Source organism: Oryctolagus cuniculus, chromosome 10 (assembly GCF_051225735.1).
Source record: "Oryctolagus cuniculus isolate XC-2025 breed Fujian yellow rabbit chromosome 10, ASM5122573v1, whole genome shotgun sequence".
NCBI lineage: Eukaryota > Metazoa > Chordata > Mammalia > Lagomorpha > Leporidae > Oryctolagus > Oryctolagus cuniculus.
This window is the reverse complement of record NC_142876.1, coordinates 83,652,584-83,676,086: the sequence shown is the minus strand read 5'-3', so window position 1 is coordinate 83,676,086 and position 23,503 is coordinate 83,652,584.

The following is a 23,503-nucleotide window of genomic DNA, read 5'->3' as shown; positions in this document are numbered from 1 at the left end:
TGCCTAAGGGTTATTCTTCTGCCTTGAGAGACACTTCGATGTACTTACTACCCTCTCATCCCTTCTTCCAAAGACTTAAATTAGCTTAAGTGTGTTTTTATTACTTAAAACTAAAAGAGCCTTGACTAGGATACAATCTAAACAAATTCATGGGCAATTAACTCTAAATTAAAGCAAGTCGAATTCCCCAAAATCTGCTCAAGGGAAAACAGTTGCGTTGTTCTGTCTCCTACTGAAGGTTTCCAAAGAACCCTCTGGGATTTTGATTGCCTTGTTCTTTAATGTAAAAAGGTAAACAAAGATTCTGTGATTGAGATTTTCAGAACTAGGCCCTGGGACAAGGATCTGAGTGACTGTATTTGAGATTATTATAGAAAGTACCAGTAGAGCAGGAGAAAAGAGAACGCAGAGAGAAGGAATCCGATAAAGAACTAGTTACCATCAACTGGGAACTTAAATATCTTCAGGCACCCCTCAAAGGCATCACAGACCATTTTCCTCAAAGTCATCATATGCACTGGGCAGAATCTGGGGTACTTATATACCAAGTCATATCAGAAACTGGTTGAGGGCTAACAGGAGGGAGAATGGTCAGTTCTGCTCCAACAGCCAGACAATGCAAGGAAAGAAATACAGGTGCAGGAAATTCGAAGTCCTGGAGGTCTTCAGTGAAATGGTAAAATGGATGCTGGTGGGACCCATATGGTGCTGGTTCATGGAGATGAAAAAAATTACAGATAAGAAAACCTTTGAAGTTTGTTCTAGGCCAGGCATTTGCCTCAAGGGTTCATTCAGCTCTTGAGAGAACCACATCCCATATCAGAGTGCCTGGTTCTGATATGGGGGAAAATAGTAAGATTAAGTAGAAATAGATGAGCTGGAAGAGTTTTCTCCCAATTTCTGCCTGTAGCCCTGCATTGTAACTCCACACTTTACATGTCAATCCAGTCTGGCTACTTTCCCATGATGCACCTGTGTCTCATCCAGGGCCAGGAAGAAGGAAACACTATAATAAATGGCCACATGGAAGTTAAATAATTAAACTCCATATGGTAGTGCCATGAAACTCCTGGAAAGCCTCATGCACACTAAATTCTGCTTAAACCCTATTTATGTATCCAATTAGGGGACCACCCACTGCCCCATAGAGGAGACTGTTTTATGTGGTAGCAGCTTTTGCTTTTTGGCTTCTGGCCCTTGTTGGTCCTTCTCTGGCCTCCTCCCATGCTCTCTCCTCATAGGCAACTCTTTGACCCTCTCCTGATGGGTATCTCTCCATGTTGCACACACTCTTGCAGGAAGGTACATTTGTTACAGGCCTACATATGTCAATTTTTGCTCCAAAGAAAAAAGAATCAAAGCAGAGGCATAAACACAGCACACAGATGAGAGCAGGATTTATTTGAAAGAGAGAGAGAGAATATACATCTGCACAAGGGTGTAAGCAGCACCACAGGGAGAGAGAGCCATCATGAATGAGCCAGAGAGCTGCCTACGAGGAAGGAAAGTGGGAAGAGGCCATACATCAGGTCCAGAAGCTAAGAAGCAAAATAAAAAAGAAAGGACGTCTTCACGTGTGACCATCACCTTTATGGGGTATGGAGTGGTCCCCTAATTGGATATGCAAACGTGGTAGAGTACGAGCAGGGTTCAGTGGGGGGGAGGGGCTTTCTGAGAGTTTCACATTGCCTCCACTGGAACTTCCATGTAGCCATGATGGCACCTCCTCCTTCCTGGTCCCTGATGAGATGCAGGTGCATCATGGGGAAGTAGGCATACTGGATTGACATGTAAGGGTTGGAGTTACAATGCAGAGCTACATAGAAATTGATAGGAAAAGCTTAAGGCTCACCTATTCCTACCTAAACTTCTGGCCTAGTTCCTCAGTATCATAATCACTCTATTACTTTTAAATGATTCATACTGTCACTGTGCACCTTATTTATGTGTCTGCTTAGAATGCTCATCTCTGTGACGGCAAGCAGTTGGAGTAAATCTTGGCATACACATTCCCATCATCATTTGAGTCCCAGCTAGTTTGCTTTCAATCTCCCTTCCTGCTAATGCACATTCTGGAAGGCAGCAGGTGATGGTTCAAGGATTTGGGTCCCTGCCACCCATGTGGGTGACCAGGACTGAGTTTTTGGTTTCAGTCTAGCCCAACCCTGGCTGTGAATGAGCAGATGGAAGATACCTCCGCTTTTAAAAGAAACAAAAAAAAATAAAATAAAATAGCTTAATTAAAATAAATAAAATACTTTAATTAAAAACTGAGATTGAGGGCCTGCACTGTGGCAGAGAGTAAAGCTGCTGCCTGCAGTGCTAGCATCCCATATGGGCTCCAGTTGGTGTCCTGGCTGCTCCTCTTTGGATCCAGCTCTCTGCTATGGCCTGGGCAAGCAGTTAAAGATGGCCCAAGTCCTTGGGTTCCTTGCACGCATGTGGGAGACCTAGAAGAAGCTCCAGGCTCCTGGCTTCAAATTAGCCCAGCTCCGGCAGTTGCGGCCATTTGGGGGAGTGAACCAGCAGATGGAAGACTTTCTATTTCTCTCTCTCTCTTTCTGCCTTTGTCTCTCTGTAACTTTCAGCCTATCAAATAAATAAATAAAACTTTTTTAAAAAGTGAGATTGAGTAAGAAATTTGGGCTGTGGGGCTTTCCACCCCATTTAAATGTACCATGCTTAATAAATTTTGGACTTACACAGCTAGAGCTGGAGGAAGTAATTCTTAATGTCCCCCTGTGTCCACCTCCTCTTTCAGGCCTCCTAGCTGCAGGAGCAGGACCAGTTGAAGAATCACCCCCCACAGAGTGGTGAAGTATTTCTTTAAAGGGTCCACAGACAAGGCTGCAAATCTTGATATGTTTTGTGCATATACTGAGCAGTAGAGGGTTTAAGAGTCTCATGATAGAAGCCAGGGTTTCAAAGCCCAGGGAAAGGCGATTTTTCTTTCTAACTACCCCCTTAAGGAAACCTTGGAAACAATCCTTTACTTGCTACTTACAGAGACTAAATAAGAAGGGAAAGAAGGCAGGGCACTGAAATAATCCCCGAGAAAGGGTGTGGAGGCTGACGTGGATTCTGTTGTACCGAGATGGGTCAGACTTAGCAAGGACCAATAGTCCTGGGTACTGGCAGACTGGAGAGGGAGTTGCTGCCTCTCTGTTAACTGGCTGACTCCTGCTTTTCTCTGCTGGTCTGTGTCACCCCTTTTGAACTCCAGGAATGGCCATTCCTTCAGCTCCACCTTCAGCCTTTCTACCTACTTTTGGTCTCTAGTGGTTCCTTGCATGTACTTCCATGCACATACATTCTACGTGCTCTCTGCACGTAGAGTTTCCTGTGGGTATGACTAAACACTACTATTTAAGTTACTATGAAGTAGGATGGAAGGGTAGAAAGGTCAAGAAGAGAATAAGACAATGGAATATTTTTTTTCCATTATTTTCACTGGCTGTGGTTTGATATTCTGCAAGATAGCAAGACTGTAATTCATGGCTTGGGAGCCAGTATGGATTTGGATCCCAGTTGTCTGTGCTGCGTATAGCTCCACACGTAGTTCGTTGATTTACTTACCTGGGTCTCAGAGTCTGGCTTAGTTTGTGTTCAATAAATATTTGCTGAATGAGTGAAGCAGATTATAATATCTCCTAATGGCTAGGAGTTTAAGGAACAAGCCTACTTCTGACAGCTGTGGGGCCTGGGTCAGCAGTACAAGTAGAGATGCCCCCTATGGCTCCTTCTAAACTGCTTTTAAGGGGGTATTGCATAAATATGCATGGGCACACCAGCCTGTATGTCTGAGCTCTGTTCTCGTACCCAGGAAGCGCAATCACTAGGCCACCAGCGAGGCCAAGGGTTAGGTGGGAAAAAGACCCACACAAGAGGGCCAGACAGGGCCTACAAGAGAGCTTAAAGCCACTTGGGTAGAAAAGCTGGAATTTTGGGTACTCACAGGTGGCACGAGTAATAGAAACACATCCTTTTGCTCTGAAGATTTCCTTCCTGAGCCGAGGGTGCAGCCAAAAGAAGGCCAAGTGATGTGCCCCAAACAGGAGCAGTCACTCTTGTTCCCTGCATGTTATACTCTGATGAAGTTTAGGTGAAAGACAGATGCAGAGAAAATAAAGCAATTTGTAAATGTTAATGATTGTTGAAACTGGATAGTGAATGTAAGTATATGCCTGACACTGGTCTCTCAACTTTTCTATATGTTTGAAAACTTCAATAGCAAGAAGTCAAGAAAATTGTAACGGCAGTATATGCTCTAAAAGCAAGGCCCATGGTGCTGTGACACCTCATTACAGAGGAATGTCACAAAGGCAAGGAACTTGTATCAACTGCTGGGTCATTTGGAACTTGAATGTGAATTAGCGAAAGGCTCTGGCTCCATGATATGCAACCCTGTGGACTCCCAGCTTCAGAAGTCAACTTGCAGGACTAGGAAATAAAGGCATGCCTTCTGCCAGCAGACGAAGCTCCACACCCGTGCTCATGTACTGGGAAAGGGTACCATAATTTGACAACTACCTATGTCATCTTAAGCATCAGTCTCATCTGGCCAAGGATTTGATAAGAAGCTAATTCAATACAGGGATGCAGAAGGAAGTTGCCAGGCCAAGGACTCAGTATCCACTAAGGACTCGAAGTGGCAGTGAGAATGCTGAGAACCAGAAAGGAAAAAGAGCCCATTGTTGCTTACGTGCAGAGAACTTAGATGGGCCTGGCAGCCTGGCATGGTGTAAAGTTGGCGAGATGGGCAGCAGTAGGGCTTTGAATGAAGCAGTAGTGCCACTATATTGACTTGAGACATAGAACATTCGTGAAACAGAAGCCTTAAAAGTACCTGGTACAAAATATACATGCCAGCACAAACACAAAACTTGGCTCAGCCTCTGGCTAGCAATAATTTGGGGATTAACCTGTCTCAGCCTCAGTTTTCGTAACTGTAAAATGGATATACTAATATTAGAAGAATGTATGAGATTTGGCACATACATACATGAAGCATGATGCTTAATGAGTTTACGCTGCACTTATTATTATTCTTCTCCTGTACTAACGATTCATTCACTGTCATCATTTTCATCATCACAGTACCAAACACTTACAGGCCATAAGGGTCAGGTACTCATCTAAGTACCTCACGTATTAACTGACTGGATCCTCACAACAACTTTAGGACATGGGTAGCATGCTCATTTTTCATATGCGGAAACTGAGGCCAGTTAAGTGATTGATTGGGTCAGGATCCTACAGTGAGAAAATAGCTAAACCACTTTGAACCACGAAGCCAGGCTCTTGGTTCTGCGGGCTTAACCACCCTCAGTGTTGCTTCCCTTATAAATACGTAGGAGGAAAGAATACACATACCATGAAGTATCTCTTCTGCCTCCCCTCAGCACCAAGACACAGGCCAGGGTCAGGAAGCACCACGTTACTCATTTTGCTGTGAATGCTCTTCTCCACGTACAAGTCCCACGGGGTCCCAGATCTCACTTGGGATCTTTTTCCATCCATCCCCACAATCTCCTTGATCTTCAAGAAAACCTGAAGGCCCGCGCCATGGCTCACTAGGCTAATCCTCCGCCTTGCGGCGCCGGCACACCGGGTTCTAGTCCTGGTCGGGGCTCCGGATTCTGTCCCAGTTGCCCCTCTTCCAGGCCAGCTCTCTGCTGTGGCCAGGGAGTGCTGTGGAGGGTGGCCCAAATGCTTGGGCCCTGCACCCCATGGGAGACCAGGAGAAGCACCTGGCTCCTGCCTTCGGATCAGCGCAGTGCGCCGGCCACAGTGCACCGGCCGCGGCAGCCATTGGAGGGTGAACCAAAGGCAAAGGAAGACCTTTCTCTCTGTCTCTCTCTCACTGTCCACTCTGCCTGTCAAAAAAAGAAAAAAAAAAAGAAAAAAGAAAACTTGAGCTGGGTGAAAAATGAAATCAGCTCTTTGGGATGGCAGCATCAATTTTTAACAATCACTGTCACGGAGTGTTCGAGTGGCAAAGCCTTGGGATACATTGACTATTGACCAGCCATGGGCTACTTGTATGACAAAGGGCTGTGAGATCAGTCCAGAGTTGCAGAATGAGAGCCCATCTTTCCTCTTTGTTTTCTTTCTGCATTTTAAAGGAGCCATCCTGTGCCCACTGCTGCTGGAACCCAGATGAAGTGGGATTGTTTTCATTATTCTCAACTATAGTCAGAGCCCGCTCAGAAGAAACCCCACTCGCTAAGTGGACAGGAAAGAGGGAGAACTGTCAATTAGTGGAAGGGGTTAGCTATGAGAAAGGGCACAGAAGACCCATTCCAACAAGAGCAGAAGAGTAGCTACTCCCTGTGGACAAAGAGTAGATGTCGCTCCCCCTCTTCGTGGAGGAACGACACTAAGCCCTGCCTAGGCTTCATATCCGAGTCACGGCACCATTATGTTGCTCCCCGTCTTCGTGGAGGAACAACACAGGACCCTGCGCTGTTCTTTCGTCTGCTCGGCCCTCCCCGGGTTTGCTGCTGGTTCTTCCCGGGTTGGCTACCGACCCTTCCACCTCCGTGGAAGGGTGGTTCCCCCTAACCACTTTCCCCACTTCCGCAGGGGAGCGGCACACCGCCAGCCGGCTCTCTCGGGGGCTGCACAGGTGTTCCTTCAGATAGATGTTCCCCTTAGATGTTCCTGGTGCATGCCGTCTCTCTCCTCCTTTATAGTCCTCTTCCGCCAATCCCAACTCGGCTGCCCACACGCCGAGTATGCTGCTCTCCTCCAATCAGGAGCAGCATCAGCTCCTGGAGGTCATCACTCAAGTTGGCAAGAGGCAGCTGCGTAGAAGCTGGTACTCCCTTCTCAGCGCCATATTGTGGGAGAGCAGATGCATAGAATAAGTCTTAATTCCAGTAACTTAGTCTAGTCCGAGTTGCTCCCCACAGATCCCCCTTTCTTTTTATTTTTTGGCGTTGATACGCACCTGTCTTCGGTGCCCCGTGGCACACACTCTGCTCTGCTTGCTAGAGTTGCCCACAGGTGCTTACAAGTCCTATCAATCAGGCAAACCGAATCCGGGTCCTCTCTTCGCCATGTTGTGAGGAGGTTTTTAGGCGCTGATACGTGCCTGAGTTCGGTGCCCTGCAGCGCATGCTCTGCTCTGCTAGAACTGCATGCAGGTGCTTACAAGCCCTAGCAATCAGGCAAACCGAATCCAAGCCCTCTCATTGCCGTATTGTGGGGAGACTTATTGATGTTAACTCGTGCCTGTCTTCAGTTACCTGTGGCGCATAAACTGCTAGCCACCCGCAGGTGCTCATCGCCTCACTAATCAGGCAGACCGAATCCAAGCTCTCTCATTGCCATGTTGAGGGGAGGCCTTATTTTTGTCTATTTCTCTATCTCCGGGCATTCCTATCTCTCCCATTTTACTTCTATCTGCCAGCATTCCTATTTCTCTCATTTTACTTCTAAATTTCTGTTTCTCTTATCTCTGTGGCTTCCCGGCGCCCGCCCCGAGGCTGCTTCTCCGCGGCTTCCCGGCTCTGAGCCGCTTCAGCCCGCGCTTCTCCCATCTGCGCGGTTTCCCGGCGCCCGCCCTGCTGCAGGCTCCCAGCTCTGCGCGGCTCGGCTTCGCGCGCACACTCTGCGGTCTCCACGCCCTTCGCGCCCGCACCACGGCCTCGCGCCAGCCCCGCGTTCCCTATCTATTCACGCCCCGTGCTCTCTCTGCAGGCGGCGGCTTCCACGAATCACACAGCGTAGCTCACGTCTCCGCCGCTGGCATTCAATCCAAGTTCCCCAGACTAACCTGGCGAATTCCAACCTGGCGGCCCACGTCTCTGCCTCTGGTTCCAGATCTTCGCCTCTTGCTCCCCGGGCTGACGTGAAGAATTCCAAGCTGGCTTACGTCTCCGCCTCGGCCTGCACTCGCGGCTTCATCCTCCCTAACATTTTTCTCTACCCGGTATGTTTCCCTAAGTTTTCTTCCAACAATATTCCCCTCTCATTTCTCCTGGCCTCTCCCCACAGTCCGTGGTGTTCCTTCTAGGTTTCACTTTTACTTTCAACCTGCAGTCCGTATCTGAGTCTAAGTTTCTTCTTGCTTTCACTTTAAATCCTAACTTCTTTCCCACAGTCCATATCCGAGTCTATGCCTAGGCTTTCAATAGCTTCTTCCGGCACCTTTTCCATCCGGCTTTCCCTAGGCTCTTTGCTAGTCTCTCTCTCCGGTAATTTCCACTTCTTCCCGTTTCTTCCCTCCTAGGTTTCCCTATCCGAGTCACGGCACCATTATGTCGCTCCTCTTCTTCGTGGAGGAACAACACAGGACCCTGCGCTGTTCTTTCGTCTGCTCGGCCCTCCCCGGGTTTGCTGCTGGTTCTTCCCGGGTTGGCTACCGACCCTTCCACCTCCGTGGAAGGGCGGTTCCCCCTGCCACATTCCCCACTTCCGCAGGGGAGCGGCACACCGCTGGCCGGCTCTCTCGGGGGCTGCACAGGTGTTCCTTCATATAGATGTTCCCCTTAGATGTTCCTGGTGCATGTTGTCTCTCTCCTCCTTTATAGTCCTCTTCCGCCAATCCCAACTCGGCTGCCCACACGCCGAGTATGCTGCTCTCCTCCAATCAGGAGCAGGATCAGCTTCTGGAGGTCATCACTCAAGTTGGCAAGAGGCAGCTGCGTAGAAGCTGGTACTCCCTTCTCAGCGCCATATTGTGGGAGAGCAGATGCATAGAATAAGTCTTAATTCCAGTAACTTAGTCTAGTCCGAGTTGCTCCCCACAAGTAGACACCAGAGACCAAAGAGCCCCTTCCCAACAAGGCTAGGAGCCCTTTGAAGAAGGTGGAGCTGCTACAGAACTTGGGGTTTGTTAAAGGAGGAAAAACTTGCCTGAGGGCACGGCACTCCAGGGGCTCTGGAAGCCTCTTGCTGTTGTCAGGTCCAGCTGGTGGGAGGTGCTCAGAAGCAGTTGTAGTGGAGGGAGCCTGACTCTGAGCACTCCACTGGAGCTGGTCCACACAGGCTCCCTTGCTCCTACACTGGATAATCACTAACAGATGACCAAAACCCAGGAGGGAAGTGTCCTCCCACCCTACAACCTTACGAGATCATTCCATCCCTCTCTTGACAAAGTCTGCCGTTTTGCTAGCTGGCAAAGGGAAATGTGTACAAGGTCCAGCACAAAGCAGGGCGAAGAATGGAGGATCTGGAGCTGAGAAACAACCCGCTCAGAGTAATCTCATGGGCATATGGCAAGGTGCCAGGCCATGGATACTATTGTCTATAGCATTTCCATTACTGTTAATTCTCTGCAGGGTAACCCTGTCTTTATTAGTTTCTTCACATGTAATGAAGGAGCCTACAATCATGCAGCTTGTGTGTGCACTAACTTCTTCATCTGGCATCATCACATTACATTTTACAATCAGGTATGTGAGTTTGTATATGAGGAACTTTCAAAAGTTTGTGGAATATGCATATTATGCACGGATTTCAAAATATTCTGTCCACCAAAATAAGCTTATTTTTTAATTCAAATATCCTACGAATTTTTCCAACACGCCTGATACAACTGTTGTTCTAGAAAGATGTCCTGTAAACTTCATGAAACAAAGACTTTATTTCATTCATTATTATATCCTTAATTCTTATTACAATGCTTTTCATACGTGCAACACTCATAAATGTTTCTTGAATGAATGAATGAATCAGTGACCCTGCCTGGCTTTCCCTCTGGCATAGCCTGTGCTTTACTACTAACTCAGGAGGATACACCTAGCCTGGTTTGCAAACCAATGGAGGAAGTATAGGTTAATGGGGTAGAGTCAGGCTTCATGGGCCAGGATCTTGAATTCTTATGAGAGTCAACTAATATCCTCAGTTAGACAGCTGTCATCTCTCCCTTGACTTCAAAGTACCTCCTAGAGCCTGGCTCCTGGATACTATTTCCTGAGCTCTTCTCCTGGTAGGCATAAACTGAAACACTTTTAGCCCCAGAAAATCCATCCCTAACCACTCAGTGGCCTCCTGAGGCCAGCACTGCTGTGTAGCAATTAAAGCTGCCCTCTGCAGTGCCATCATCCCATTTGGGCACCCATTTAAGTCCTGTCTGCTCCACTTCCGATCCAGCTCTCTGATATGGCCTGGGAAAACAGTAGAAAATGGCCAAAGTCCTTGGCTCCTGCACCCATGTGAAAGACCTGGAAGAAGCTTCTGGCTCCTGGCTTCGGATAGGCCCAGTTCTGGCCATTGTGGCCATCTGGAGAGTGAACCAGTAGATGGAAAACCTCTCCCTCTTTCTCACTCTCTTTGCTTCTCTGTAACTCTGCCTTTCAAATAAAATAAATTAATCTTTAAAATAAAAAGTGGCCTCCTGACTGCAACCAACCTCGCAAATTATCCTGGATCATGGTGACTCTCATACTCTGATGCCCACGACAATTACTTGGGAGACTTAAAAATCCCAATTAAAATAATCAAGACAGTGTAATAATGGCATAAAACTACACACAGAGTTGCAGGAACAGAAGTGCGAGTCCAGGAAAAATCCCTTTATATTTATAATCAATTCATTTTGGACAAAGGCAGCAAGGTCAGTCCATGGAGGAGGAAGTTCTTTTAAACAAATGCTGCTGGGACAATTGATATCCATTTGCAAAGAGATATATTTAGATTCTTAACTCACATCATACATAAAAATGAACTCATATGGATCACAGACTTAAATACAAGAGGTGAAACCACAGAATTTTTAGAGGAAAACAGAATAAAAATCTTGGAGTCAGGCAATGGCTTTTAAATATGATACCAAAAGCATAAACTATTAAGGAAGAAATTAATAAAAAGACTTTCATCAAAATTAAAAGTTTTTGTACTTCAAAATGTATTATTCAGAAAATGAAAAGACAAGTTATAGGCTATGGGAAAATATCTCAAAACCTACTGATAAAAGACTTAGCCAGAATATATAAAGAAAACTACAACTCGGAAAGACACAAAACCCAATTTAAAAAATAAGCAAAATGTATGAATATATATTTCACCAAGTAAGATATAAGAATGCCTAAAAAGGATAGGAAAAAAATGCTAAACATCATTAGGCATTAAGGAAGTACCAATCTAAACACCACTGAGATACCACTTCATACTCACAAGGATGACCACAGTCACAAAAATAATAAGTTTGGGTGGGGATGTAGACAAACTCCTCACACACTGCTAATGAGAATGTAAATCACATAGCCACTTTGGAAAACAGATTGGCAGTTTCTTAAAAAGCTAAACAGAGAGTTATCACACGACCCAGCAAATCCACCATGTAAAGAAGCACAAAGAAATATTATTTAACAAAAAGCGGAGACAACTGTGGTATCAGTCGACTGGTGAATGGATAGACAAGGTATAGTATAACTGTCCCCTGGCATCCATGGGGGACAGGTTTCAGAATTCCCCTTGATACCAAAATCTGTTTGCTCAAGTCCCTTACATAAATGGCTTAGGATCTGAATAAAATCTTTGCACATCCTCCTATATACTCATCATTACTAAATTACTTATGATACCTACTACAATAAAAATACTATATAAACAGCATTGTTTAGGGAAAAATGATAAGGGGGAAAAAGTCTCTAATGTTCAGTACAGACACACTGTTTTTCTCTTGAATATTTTCAATCTATAGTTGGTTGAATCCATGACTGTGGAACCCATAGACATGGAGAGGTGACTGTATATCCATCAATAGAACCAACCAAGCAATTAAGTATTAACACACTCTACATTATGGATAAACCTCGTAAACATGCTAAGCGAAGAAAGTCAGGTACAAAGCCTACATATTATGTGATTTTCATTTATATGAAATGTCCAGAAAGCACAAATCTATAGAGGAATAAATTACTGGATACCTTGCTGAGATTGGGAACAGGAATTAGCTGCAAATGAATTTGGGGATGATGGGAAAGTATTCTAGGCCTGGATTCTGGTGCTGTTTCAAAAATGTAGATGCACTAAAAGTCACTTAATCATATGCTTAAAATGTAGAATAAAATGGATGGATTTTTTACATAAATTAAACACAATGAGGCAGTTTGTATTTTTTTTTAAACCCCAATATCAAGGTCCTATCTACTCTAATTAAATTAAAATTGCTGGAGTGAGGTCAGCAGATGGGATTAAGAACTGGGCTACTCAAAGTGGGATCCTGGGGCCGGTAGCCCTGGCCGACTCGAGGCCCCAGCCTGAATCGGCATATGCATTTGAGTAAGATCTCCCCTGTGAAGCTGCTGCCCACTGAAGTTTGAGAATCACTGCTCTGTGACATGGCAGTTATCACAACCTTTAATTATGAATTTGTTTGCATGTCTTTACTTCTTTGCACCTACCTCCAGGATAATGGAACACAAGTTCACATAAAATGCCATGTGAATACGTCTTCAATCACAACTCCGAGAAGGCAGCATCCCCGAGCACTGCCACGTGCGTACGCCCAGCAGAATTCCTGCCACAGAGCTGGCACTAAACTGCATGTTCATCAAGTGAATGAACAACCATCACTCTCACCCCATTCCCCCTTTCTGTTGGCCTCCTACTGATAGTGAAGACCACATCAAGGATGAGAAACCTTTTTTCTGCCAAGCGATATTTATATCACCAATCACTCATTATCAACTTAAAAATGAGCCTGCTATAGATTCACTGAATTTCAAATCCCACTTGCAGTTGCGTTGGCAAGATCTGACCAAATGATTTTGCAGGCCTCATTCAGTCTACTTGCTAGACGATGCCCGCCCCTGTTGGATGAAAAGCTCCCTTTACCAGCAGGCAGGACACAGACAGGTTCCTCTTCTCTGTGACCCTGCTGGTCATCTGCTGACCTATTAAGACACCTCTCTTACCATTGGAAAGGCACCATCAACCCATGGAGCTGTGCCATCCAAAGAATGGAGCATTTCTGCACACATCAGCCAGCTAGCATTCAATCTGTGCTAGTAGTAGTGGTATAAACGATCTGCTTGACATTACAGTGTGTCTACCTTATAGACACATGTTGATAAATAAAAGCCATAATGGACCCCCATCTTCTTTGGGACTTAGAACTTGGTGTTGGCTACCTTTGCATGTTAACACATGCCAACCTCTCCCGTCTAATGTCCACCCACCTAGTCTTTGTGCAGCTTTCTTTGCTTATTTTATGCTTCCTGGTAATACACGACCTTGGGCCACATGCAGACCCCCAGATGCACAATCTCACACTCTCATTTGTAGACTTTTCTTACTGCATAGAGGCTGACTCTCCTAGTTTTCTCCAAAGCAGATGCAAAGAGGGATATTCTAGTGTAACTAATTTATTTGGAATATACAAGGATTCACCAAGATTAGCACAGGTAAGTAAGAAAGAAAAGTAATATATTTTTTCTAAAACTGTTCTCCAGTCAGATACCACTGTGGACACGTGCAGCTTATCCCTATTGGGAACTGTGGGAACAATTGTGGGTCAAAGAATCCAGTGTATTTTATATGGGCTTCCCATCTGTTATTGGCTGCAGATTGCTCCTGGAATCATTAACTTCCCACCACTGTAGATTTGCCAAGAGCAAACCCTTGGCTGGGGAGAGGAGCAGAGAAAGAGAATTGCAGGTGTTTACAATAAGCAGCCTTGCATAGGCTGCTTGCCAAAGAAACATTTCTTTGTGAAATTTAGGCAAATACTGGGAGAAAACGTGATAGATACTTTACACTGAATGGACAAGGCGGCTCAGTGAGGCTAACCTTTCAAGGCTGAAGTATTCTGGTCCAGAAAGTTCCCAGTGAATCACAGAAAAGCAACCTTGCTTCCAAGAGGCCAGGTCAGTAGCTAGCAGCATGGTACAAGAGCAAATTGAATTAAACGAGAATGACATTTCATTTACTTTGTTGTTTACTCTGGTGGCCACCTACCAGCCCTCTGAGGAAACATCCAACAGACCCCTGGCCCAGACCTTGGCTTTCAGACTAATGTTACCACGATGTAGATGCAGCCTCAAGCCTTCTTTGGAGTATATGTTTGTAGATGTTGAGTGTTGCGGAGAAGCAGAAGTAGAGCAGGCACTTCGGGGACCCACTGGAAACCCAGGACCTAGCCTGTCAGTAGACAGTTACTAAGCAGAGCTGAAATATCGAAGCCAGCCAAGCTGTCCTCTCATTTCAGTGTGGCAATCTTCCCAGCTAAGGTCTTCGGTGGCAAATCAAATATTCTATTACATTATTTTCCAATTTCAAGCATTTCCCCAGCTGGGACTCTCAAGTGGTATATTTTCCAAAGTTCAGAAACATTGTCCTGTACACCATCTGCCTTGATGGCCTGACATATTGGACACTGACTCTGGGACCAAAACGTGTGGCCCAAGGACACCCTCCTGCCCCTGGCTTACAGCGCCGGAGGGATGGGGAAAACACAGAGGTCTCAATCCAGATGAGCCAAACACTCTCAGCTCATACAAATGTCCCTTTGGCATTGCTGGCATTTACTCGGCACTTGCTAGGTGAATGCACATTAGATTCATCTAAGAAATTTCACTGTCTCCTAGTCTCTGATGACTAATCTGACAATTTGGCCTTTTCCAAAATGGTTATGTGGCATCTGTAAGATATCAAAGGCACTTATACACAGAATTTTAGTACCAGTTCGACCTGATTAGGTATGTTGTCAATAATTGGGCCTTGGATCCGAAGCAGGTGGTTTGTTTTTATCTCTCCGCCTCCTCCCCAGCTCTCCTGTGAGTCGTTGTCTGAATTTTAGGGACCCACGTCTAAGAAAAATGCATGTTCTTTAAGAAGTGCGATGAGGAAGGGGCTCAGCTGGAACCAGAACCCAGCTGCTCTCTCAGGAACTAGCTGGTAATCGCTGAAAAGGCCTTGAGCCAAAACAGTCTGCATCCATTAGCCAATGTGATGAAAAGTGATTAGCATTTAGCAAAACCATGGCAACCTTTCAATTCAAACAAGCCGCTGACCCCAGCTCCCTGTAAAGCGGCTCACTTGCAGCTTTCCTTGACACTGATGTCACTAATTGGTGACACAACTCATTTGCATGGGTCCCTCTGCCCCCACATACGGCAAGCTCTTGCAAGGAATCAGTGCTGGAGGTTGTATCTCTTGTGCCGCTGAAGGGATATCAATCAACACACTGGGAAAAGGAGGTGAGAGGCAAACAGGGGAATGAAGTTTTAGCCTCAGCTACTCAGCTAAGAGTACGAAATGGAACTGTGGGGATACTTAGTGCCGTCTGGGACTGTGCGGCCTGGGAATCTTGGGTTGGAGGCAGGCTCCTGGTGGACTACAGGAGTTGAAACTAGGAACCAGTGCTGTTTTAACTCTGGTGAACAAAGCATGGTTACTTTTCACCTAGTCAAGTCATCTTAGAGTGAAAAGCCTGGGGACTTCATCTACTCCTTTCTCCTTCTCAGCATGGGAGCCACTCCTAGCACTCTCATGATAGGTGATTGGCTACTGCCTCTGCTTAAACCAAGGGTGGGAAGCTCCACTACTTTCAGGAGCAAGGAAGGTAAGCACAATGACTGAAATGGAGCTAGGTCTAAAATCGTAGGAAGGAAGTCTGAGGAAGGCCAACAAGCAAATGCTCCAGCTTTGTAACTCAGTAAATTGTTGAGATGCAAAATAGAGGGCAGGGAGAGAGAGAGCGCGAGAAAAGGAAAATGCATGCATGCACAATAATTTCAATTACATGAAAAAGAAAACACCCACATTTAAGAAAATATTGAATGGACATATAAATCCCTCTGTATGTAGGTGACGGTCCACAAACTACCAGTTTGTAGCTCTGACTTACACACTTGACAGCGAGCCCACCCCACATATACTGTGTATATAACAGCTTCTTTCATGTACTGATCTCTTTTCAAGCGTCTTGCACTATTTCTGTGACATTTTTTGTTATTCAATCAGTTTTTATTAAACACCTACCATACCCCTGGTGTTCTTCTCTACCAAGGGTTACAAGGAGTTCCTTGGGGTAATTCAGGGAGGAAGGCAAGGTTGCTCATAAACAGTTCATTTTACCTACTGGAGGATAACTTTACAGTCCTTATGGCAAAGTCTTCTCTTTTTAGGCTAAACAACCCCACTCTATCCAACCCTTGCTAAAAGGTCAAGGTTTCTCTTTTTATTTCCAGTTGCTTTATAACCTTCTTAAAGCCTGGTAAAGCAAGTATAAACTAGTAGTTATGAAGTCCCATTCTGAATGGGTTTCAATTCATAAATTTTGTAAAATATCTGTTGGACATATGCAAATACATGGCTGTTCGGTGTCCCTACCACCCTTTCATGGTTTCCCTCATGGATTTCGGTATGGACACGTATCTTCATTTCTAAGAATCCTAAGATATGAAACGTTCCACGGATAACTCTGCACCCATCAACTGCAATTTCTTTTCAGACTCTTTATTATTTAAAGGAAGACAAGAGATGCATAGCCAAACTTATTTGCTTTTCCTGGGCATGTATTTCCAAAGGTCACAGATTTCATGCCGAAGTGCGACATGATGTAAGCCTTTCGAGGAGCACTTGAGGAAAATAACATTAATTGCCTGTGACGCTAATTGGCTTTATGACAGTAGCCAGGCCAGTGGCTGGGAAAAGACACCCCAGAACAGCTGTCAGATACACAACCTGGCAGAAAGGCATCGAATGCCAAGAGCCTTCCCTACACAGAACTGACATTCAAGAGGTCCACACAGACCCATGAGCAGAATAAAATCTCCCTTCATGTAATGATTTTTCAAAACCATTTAATTTAAAATGGTTTCTGTGGAGCATGCAAAACATGCCACATTTCAGCTCTGGCTGGCAGTAAGCTGCACTTGGAGTAGCAAAACCCCCAAACTATTAGTCATTAGGTGAGCGTTTAGGAATGTACACAATGATTAGGCCACAATTACATTATTTATCCAGCCTTCGCTAGACGCGTACTTTTATAATTAGAGATGATTTGGGGAGAACCAAGTGGAAATCAACAACCTCAATCTGCCAAGAATCACAAGCTATAGCAATCACACAAGGATCCTCAAATGATTGTCCTGTTTCTCTCCTAGGTAGAAATGGGGCTTGAGCTCTGCCTCGAATCCTCCTATTTTCCTTGCTGACTGTATGACTGGACAACACACAGGCCCCTAAGAATTGCAAATACTGATGGTCTGTCATCGCTGTCCAGGCTTGGTGTAACTAAAAGAAACCAGAATTGGGAGATCAGAGTCTGCTTCTGAATCCTACTGCTTAATATTGACCAAGGAATGGAACCAGTCAGGTGATTGGCAGGGAGATTCAAATGCATACAGAGAAGTGAGTTGAAAAGTACAAAGTACTATGTAAAAAGTATCGAGACACTATCATTATTGTCATGCTGTTTCCCCAAAACATCTTAACAGATAGCTACCACCTGTCTCTCATCAGGTTCTCCTTGTACCACAACTACAGGATCAGTTATCCAGAGCCACTTCTGTGACAGTATCTTTGCTCTCTCCCATAGTTTCTAAACTACAGATCAAGGGACTATCCTGAGCCCACAGAGATATTTGATTTGATTTGCAATGTTTTGTTTTTCTTTTCTAAACTGCCTGGTTTTCAGCATGTTGATACTTTATAATGAGGTATTTCCTATAGATACTTCCGTTTGGCATTTTCATGTCAAAATTCAAATATTCTACTTCTTTTGAAAAATGAGAGGATCTGGCAATACTGGCTGGGATTCCCCACAGCTGTGATGGCTGAAGCTGAGTAGCAGGGACCCACAGGGTATGTTCTCACCACAACCCCAGCCCCCATGGTGCCCGCCTAGCCTGCCTCTCTCATTTATGTTTCCTGCTAAACTCCATTGGCATTTAGATTTTAACTTTTGCTCATCCCTTCCTCATTTCAGAGGAAAAAATCTCTTAAAACATCGAAAAGGATGAGAGCCAGAGCAACAAAGAGAAGCCAGGAGACTGAATACAGGTCGCTCCTCTTCCAGACCAGCTCTCTGCTGTGGCCTGGGAAGGCAGTGGAGGATGGCCCAAGTGCTTGGGCCTCTGCACCCGCATGGGAGACTAGGAAGAAGCACCTGGCTCCTGGCTTCGGATCGGCACAGTGCCGGCCGTAGCAGCCATTTGAGGAATGAACCAACGGAAGGAAGACCTTATTCTCTCTCTTTCTCACTGTCTATAATTCTACCTGTCAAATTAAAAGGAAGGGAGGGAGGGAGGGAGGGATTGAGGTAGGGAGAAAGAGAGAAAGAGAGAAAGGAAGAAAGAAAGGAAGGGCCGGCACTGTGGCATAGAGGGTAAAGCTGCCACCTGCAGTGCCAGCATCCCATATGAGTGCCAGTTCAAGTCCTGGCTGCTCCACTTCCAATCCAGCTCTCTGCTATGGCCTGGAAAAGCAGTAGAGGATGGCCCAAGCCCTTGGGCCCTTGCATCCACAAGGGAGACCTGGAAGAAGCACTTGGCTCCTGGCTTTGGATCGGCACAGCTCTGGCCGTTGTGGCCAAATGGGGGAGTGAACGAGCAGATGGAAGACCTGTCTCCCTCTCTCTCTCCCTCCTCTCTCCCTCCCTGCCTCTTCTCTCTCTGTGTAACTCTGACTTTCATATAAATAAATACATCTTTAAAGAAAAGAAATAAGAACAGAAATATCACTGCTCTGTGAGCAGCTGCAGAGCAAAGAGATTAAATGCAAAGTGTAATGATACAGAAGCATCAAATCATGGGCTCCATCCCTTACTAGCTTGGCGCCAGAGTCACTTAAGCTCTCTGGGCCTCAGTTTTCTCATCTGGAGTATGGGAATGATAACAGCTGTGTTTGGAATTGATTTAGTTTAATATTTTGGAAGTATGCACTATGTACCAGGGACTCTTCTACGCACTAGTGATGCAGCAATAATGCAAAGTTCATACTTGTGTGGTTTACATGAAATGAGTGAATCCACATAAAGCATTCAGAATAATACCTAGCACGCAATCAATCCTCAACGCCTGTTACCTAGCACATCTTCTCTAAAGTGATTATTGAAATCTGGAATGGTAAATCTCTTTAAATTTGCTTCTTATTTCTGCACAGTAGCCACCAGAAAGACAATTTAAGAATGATTCCAAGACCTGTCTGGGCTTAGCAGAAAAAAAGCACAGTGATTGATAATTGATATCAACTGGGCTTGAGTCAAGTGCATGGAAACTTGGTTGTGGGTTTTGCCATCTTGGTTTAAAGGAGCCTTCGTTTCTATAAAGTAGGCATTATGTATGCCTTTTTGTTGTTTTCAGTCTTCCCGAGGCTTCGTGTTCAGGGAGAGAAAAAAAGTCATTCTGTCCAAGATTCTGCTTTTAGCAGGCAGCTGAGAAAGGCCAAGTCATGAGCTGCCTCTGCCGATGTGCCGAGTACACAAAGCTCCCGTCATCCAGGAGGGGAGAGTTTGAAGATGGCTGGGCCAATGACCAGCTGTAAAGATGACCCTCAGAGATGCAAACCCAACTCAAGGGGATGGAGATGCCTGCCTACTTAGGGTTCTTTGTTACTCAGTAAAATACCTAAAGAGCAGGAGAGAGAGAGAAAAAAAACCTTGCACCCAAGCATGCCCTGAGCCCCAGGGTTAGCCCCCAGCTGGCCTGGAGGCTCAAATTCTTTGTAGCAGTCTTTGTTCCACCATTTCCCCACCTTTATTCTCCCAAATGTCTTCCGTTCTCACACAATTCTAAACCAGACAAGCTGCAAAGACAAGGCAAGTTTCCTCCTTCACAGATAAACCCAAATCATGGCTCTTTTCAAACTCCTCCAGGGCAAAAATGAAATAAAACTCTTCCCAACAATATTAAATGTAAACTCACCATACTCCCTGGAAGCTTGCACCTGCTGCCCCAGCCTGAGGCCTTGTTCAGTCTTCCATCAGAATCGCTCGTGACAGCCAAGTTCACAGGGAAAAAGAATTCACAGCCACAGGCTGCTGATGGGAGAGGTCATTGGGTAATGAAAGAAGGGAAGCCTGCTCTGCCTCCAGTTGAAAGGTGAGAGGGCAAGGCGACATCCTGTTATTAAGCAGACACAGGCGATAATGTTGGTGAGGCACCTGGGCAAAGGCCTCCAGGGTGGTCTTGTGTGCCAGCTCACCTTCCCCCACGGAGGCTGGGCATTGGAAAACGATTCTCAGAACGCTGCCCATTCATACCAGGGGACTTCAAGAAGTTAGTGGTGACATGTAATTAAAAGATCGTTATATTTTGGGGTAAAAACATTGAAACTCCCTGCCTGTTTTTTTTAAATACTCATTTTTTTATTATTATTATTTTTTTGACAGGCAGAGTAGACAGTGAGAGGGAGAGACAGAGAGAAAGGTCTTCCTTTGCCGTTGGTTCACCCTCCAATGGCCGCCGCGGCCAGCACGCTGCGGCCACCGCACCGCGCTGATCCGATGGCAGGAGCCAGGAGCCAGGTGCTTTTCCTGGTCTCCCATGGGGTGCAGGGCCCAAGCACCTGGGCCATCCTCCACTGCACTCCCTGGCCACAGCAGAGGGCTGGCCTGGAAGAGGGGCAACCGGGACAGAATCCGGTGCCCCGACCGGGACTAGAACCCGGTGTGCCGGCGCCACTAGGCGGAGGATTAGCCTAGTGAGCTGCGGCGCCGGCCTAAATACTCATTTTTAAAGACTGCTAATACATTATAGTTCTAGAGGATGCAAGCTGTTTCTGCCCAGGTAAAATGAAACTTGTGTGCTGCCAAGGCAGGTGGGTTTTCTGAAAAACGTGATGACGTAAAGGAGTCCTTGGCTTCGCACAAGGTCCTGTGGCTGTTCTTTCAGAGCAGTTCACAATGCAAATTCTTTATTAATTTGTACATCTGCTTGTTTCATACCAGTATCCTCCACCAGAATGAGTTCTCTTGCATCATCCTGTCCTCGTTCTTCAGTGCAAAGGGTGGCAAATGTTTTCCTAAAAGTGTCTGTTAGAAAACATTGTTGGCTTGCAGACCACCCTCACTCTGCTGTTGTAGCCTGAAAGCAGCCAGAGACACACAAATGGGCACAGCTGCTTTCTAACAAAATGTTATTTACAACAAGAGTCCATGTGCTGGGTCTGACTTGTAGTTTATCAACCTCTGACCTAGCACAATAAGTGTATTATTAATTAAGTGAATTATTAATTAAGTGTATTATTAATCTTTTCATTGCGTTCCAACAAAAGCTAATAATCAGTGGTGATTAGGAATCAGAATGGCCTGGGGGTGGTGGGCGGTGAGTACTACAAAGAGAGCAAAGAGGAGCTGGTGAGTTGGGGATACTCTGCTTCTTGGGGTGGGTGCTAGTTCAAAGGTGAATTTAGTTTGTGAGGGTTCATCAGGATGTACACCCCACTTTGAATAATTTCTTCCATGTCTGTTGTATTCTGAAAACAAGTAGACCAATTAAGAAACAAATGTATAAGTAAAATCAGGGCAGATGAGAGAAAGCAGGTAGTTGCTGCCTGCTAGACTTGAGAGTAGATGACAACAATGCGAAGTCCCTCTACTGGTTTTGAGTACAGACTAGGAAGATCAGCCCTATCTACTGGCAAGCTCAAGTGGAAATAAGGCTCTTCACTCTGTCACCTCCATAGATATAGTGTCCTTCCAGCAAACTGGAAGCCCAATTAACCTGGATGCTTTAATTTCTCTGAGCTCCACTGTTTCTTCTCTAAAATAACTGTCTATGCCCAAGCTCTCTTGTGGGGGGGGGGGTTCATGTAGGTAATGTAGAGAAAATGTCTGGAACAGTGTCTGGAATTATTTAATAACCATGATTTGTACCTGAGGAATGTCAGCCAATATTATATGAGAAAATGGGTCTCAGGCTTTCCCTTCTTCACCCTTTCTCCATCCTTCTTTCCTCTGCTTCCTGTTGGAGGTTAACCAACAAGGTCATGTTCATGGGCTCCCTTGCTTTTTCTGGCTTCTGACATGAGATGAGAGGCAAGAGAGCAAATGAGGCCAGGCTATGTGTCCCCCCGCCCCGAGTTCTTCCAAGCAGGGCCCCTCAAGAAGATAGATGGCCTTTCCATAAGTCTCTCTGTCGTCAAGTCCCCATCAAAGCTCCTTCCCCATACTCTGTCAGGCCAGTGGGTGCCAACTGCTTCTGGAGTATTTCACAGAGACTCCACACTGTGGCCATACTTCTGTCTTCTGTTTCCAGGACTCTGACAAATGCACCAGCCACAAATGAGCAAAGCAAATTCAACCACGAGTAAGGCAGGAACAATTCTGGAAATAGTACATTCTGCTTCATTTTGGCTCACATAGGAGACTTGAAAAAATCAAGAAGATGTGTCACTAGGCCCTGCATACAAAGGTCATAAAGTTTGTTTGCTAGATGTAGGCTTTCTTGCTCCTGGACTTCATTAAGACCGGGTTTCTGTTTCAAGAATGCAAACAGCTGCTACCAGCTGACCTAGAGACCTGGCTTTATTTGCTCAGGGAGGTCAGCTGCTGCTGGCTGCCCTCTGGTTTGCACATCGTATTCATGGCAGATTTTAAGAGAGCTTCGGAGCTCAACCCCAAACCCCACCCCAAGAACAAGACTTCCAGTGGAGTAGCTGTGCATGTCAGAGACCTGGAACACAAGACCCTAGGGATTTGGGAACCTTGGCTCAGAGTCTACACCCTGAGCCTGTTGGAGAAGCATCTGAGCCTCTCTCTGAAGGCACATGTGGGTTTGGACAATGAATCCTTCTGCAGTGACCTTAATGGGCTGACCACTAGAGGCCTTTCTAATTAGTACGTAAGCCCTCTGGGATTTCTTTATAAACCTAGGGAAGAGTAGAGGGGGCCCCTAAGCCATGCCCAAATACACTCCAGTGACTCTGACTGTGTTTGACTCAAGTTGGCTCGGCAAGCGGCACTTTTTGCATGGCCAGTGGGAGTACTTTGAGTACAGCGAGGCAGATGCTATAATTACCCACGTTTTACAAAGGAAAACACAGAGCCTCTGGGAACCTGAACCTCTCTCAACTCAAGGTGCTTGGGAGTCCAGGCCAATATTGCTTGAGAAAGACAAATTGAAGCAAGCACTGTTTTGTGTATGTGGAGCACACTGACGAGGGTTCTTGGAAAAAGGAACTATATGATACATTTTGTTGCAAAAAATAAGAAAATCCATGCATTTTTTTATAATACGCATTTTCCATGGACTTCTTATGAATACCACTTCAGAAGCACAATTCCCATTTTATTCTAGGGAGCCCAGCCACAGTCTAGATGTTTGCAAAGTTCCAAGAACTGCATCATCTTCTACTCCTTTCTACACCATTAAGTAAGCCAGAAACCTGAAGCCAGCAAAACCCTGTGTGAAATGTTTATTAAGTAAGATGGGCCTGGGGCATTTAATCTATGACAGTGCCAGGCAAAACCAACACATGTCTCCCATCCTACCACTAGGCACAATCTTGGAAAATTAAGTAAAACAATTAACTCAGCTTTTTACAAAGTCAGCAAAAAACTGTTTACATAATTCATCTTTATCATGGCAGTTCAGTTACAACA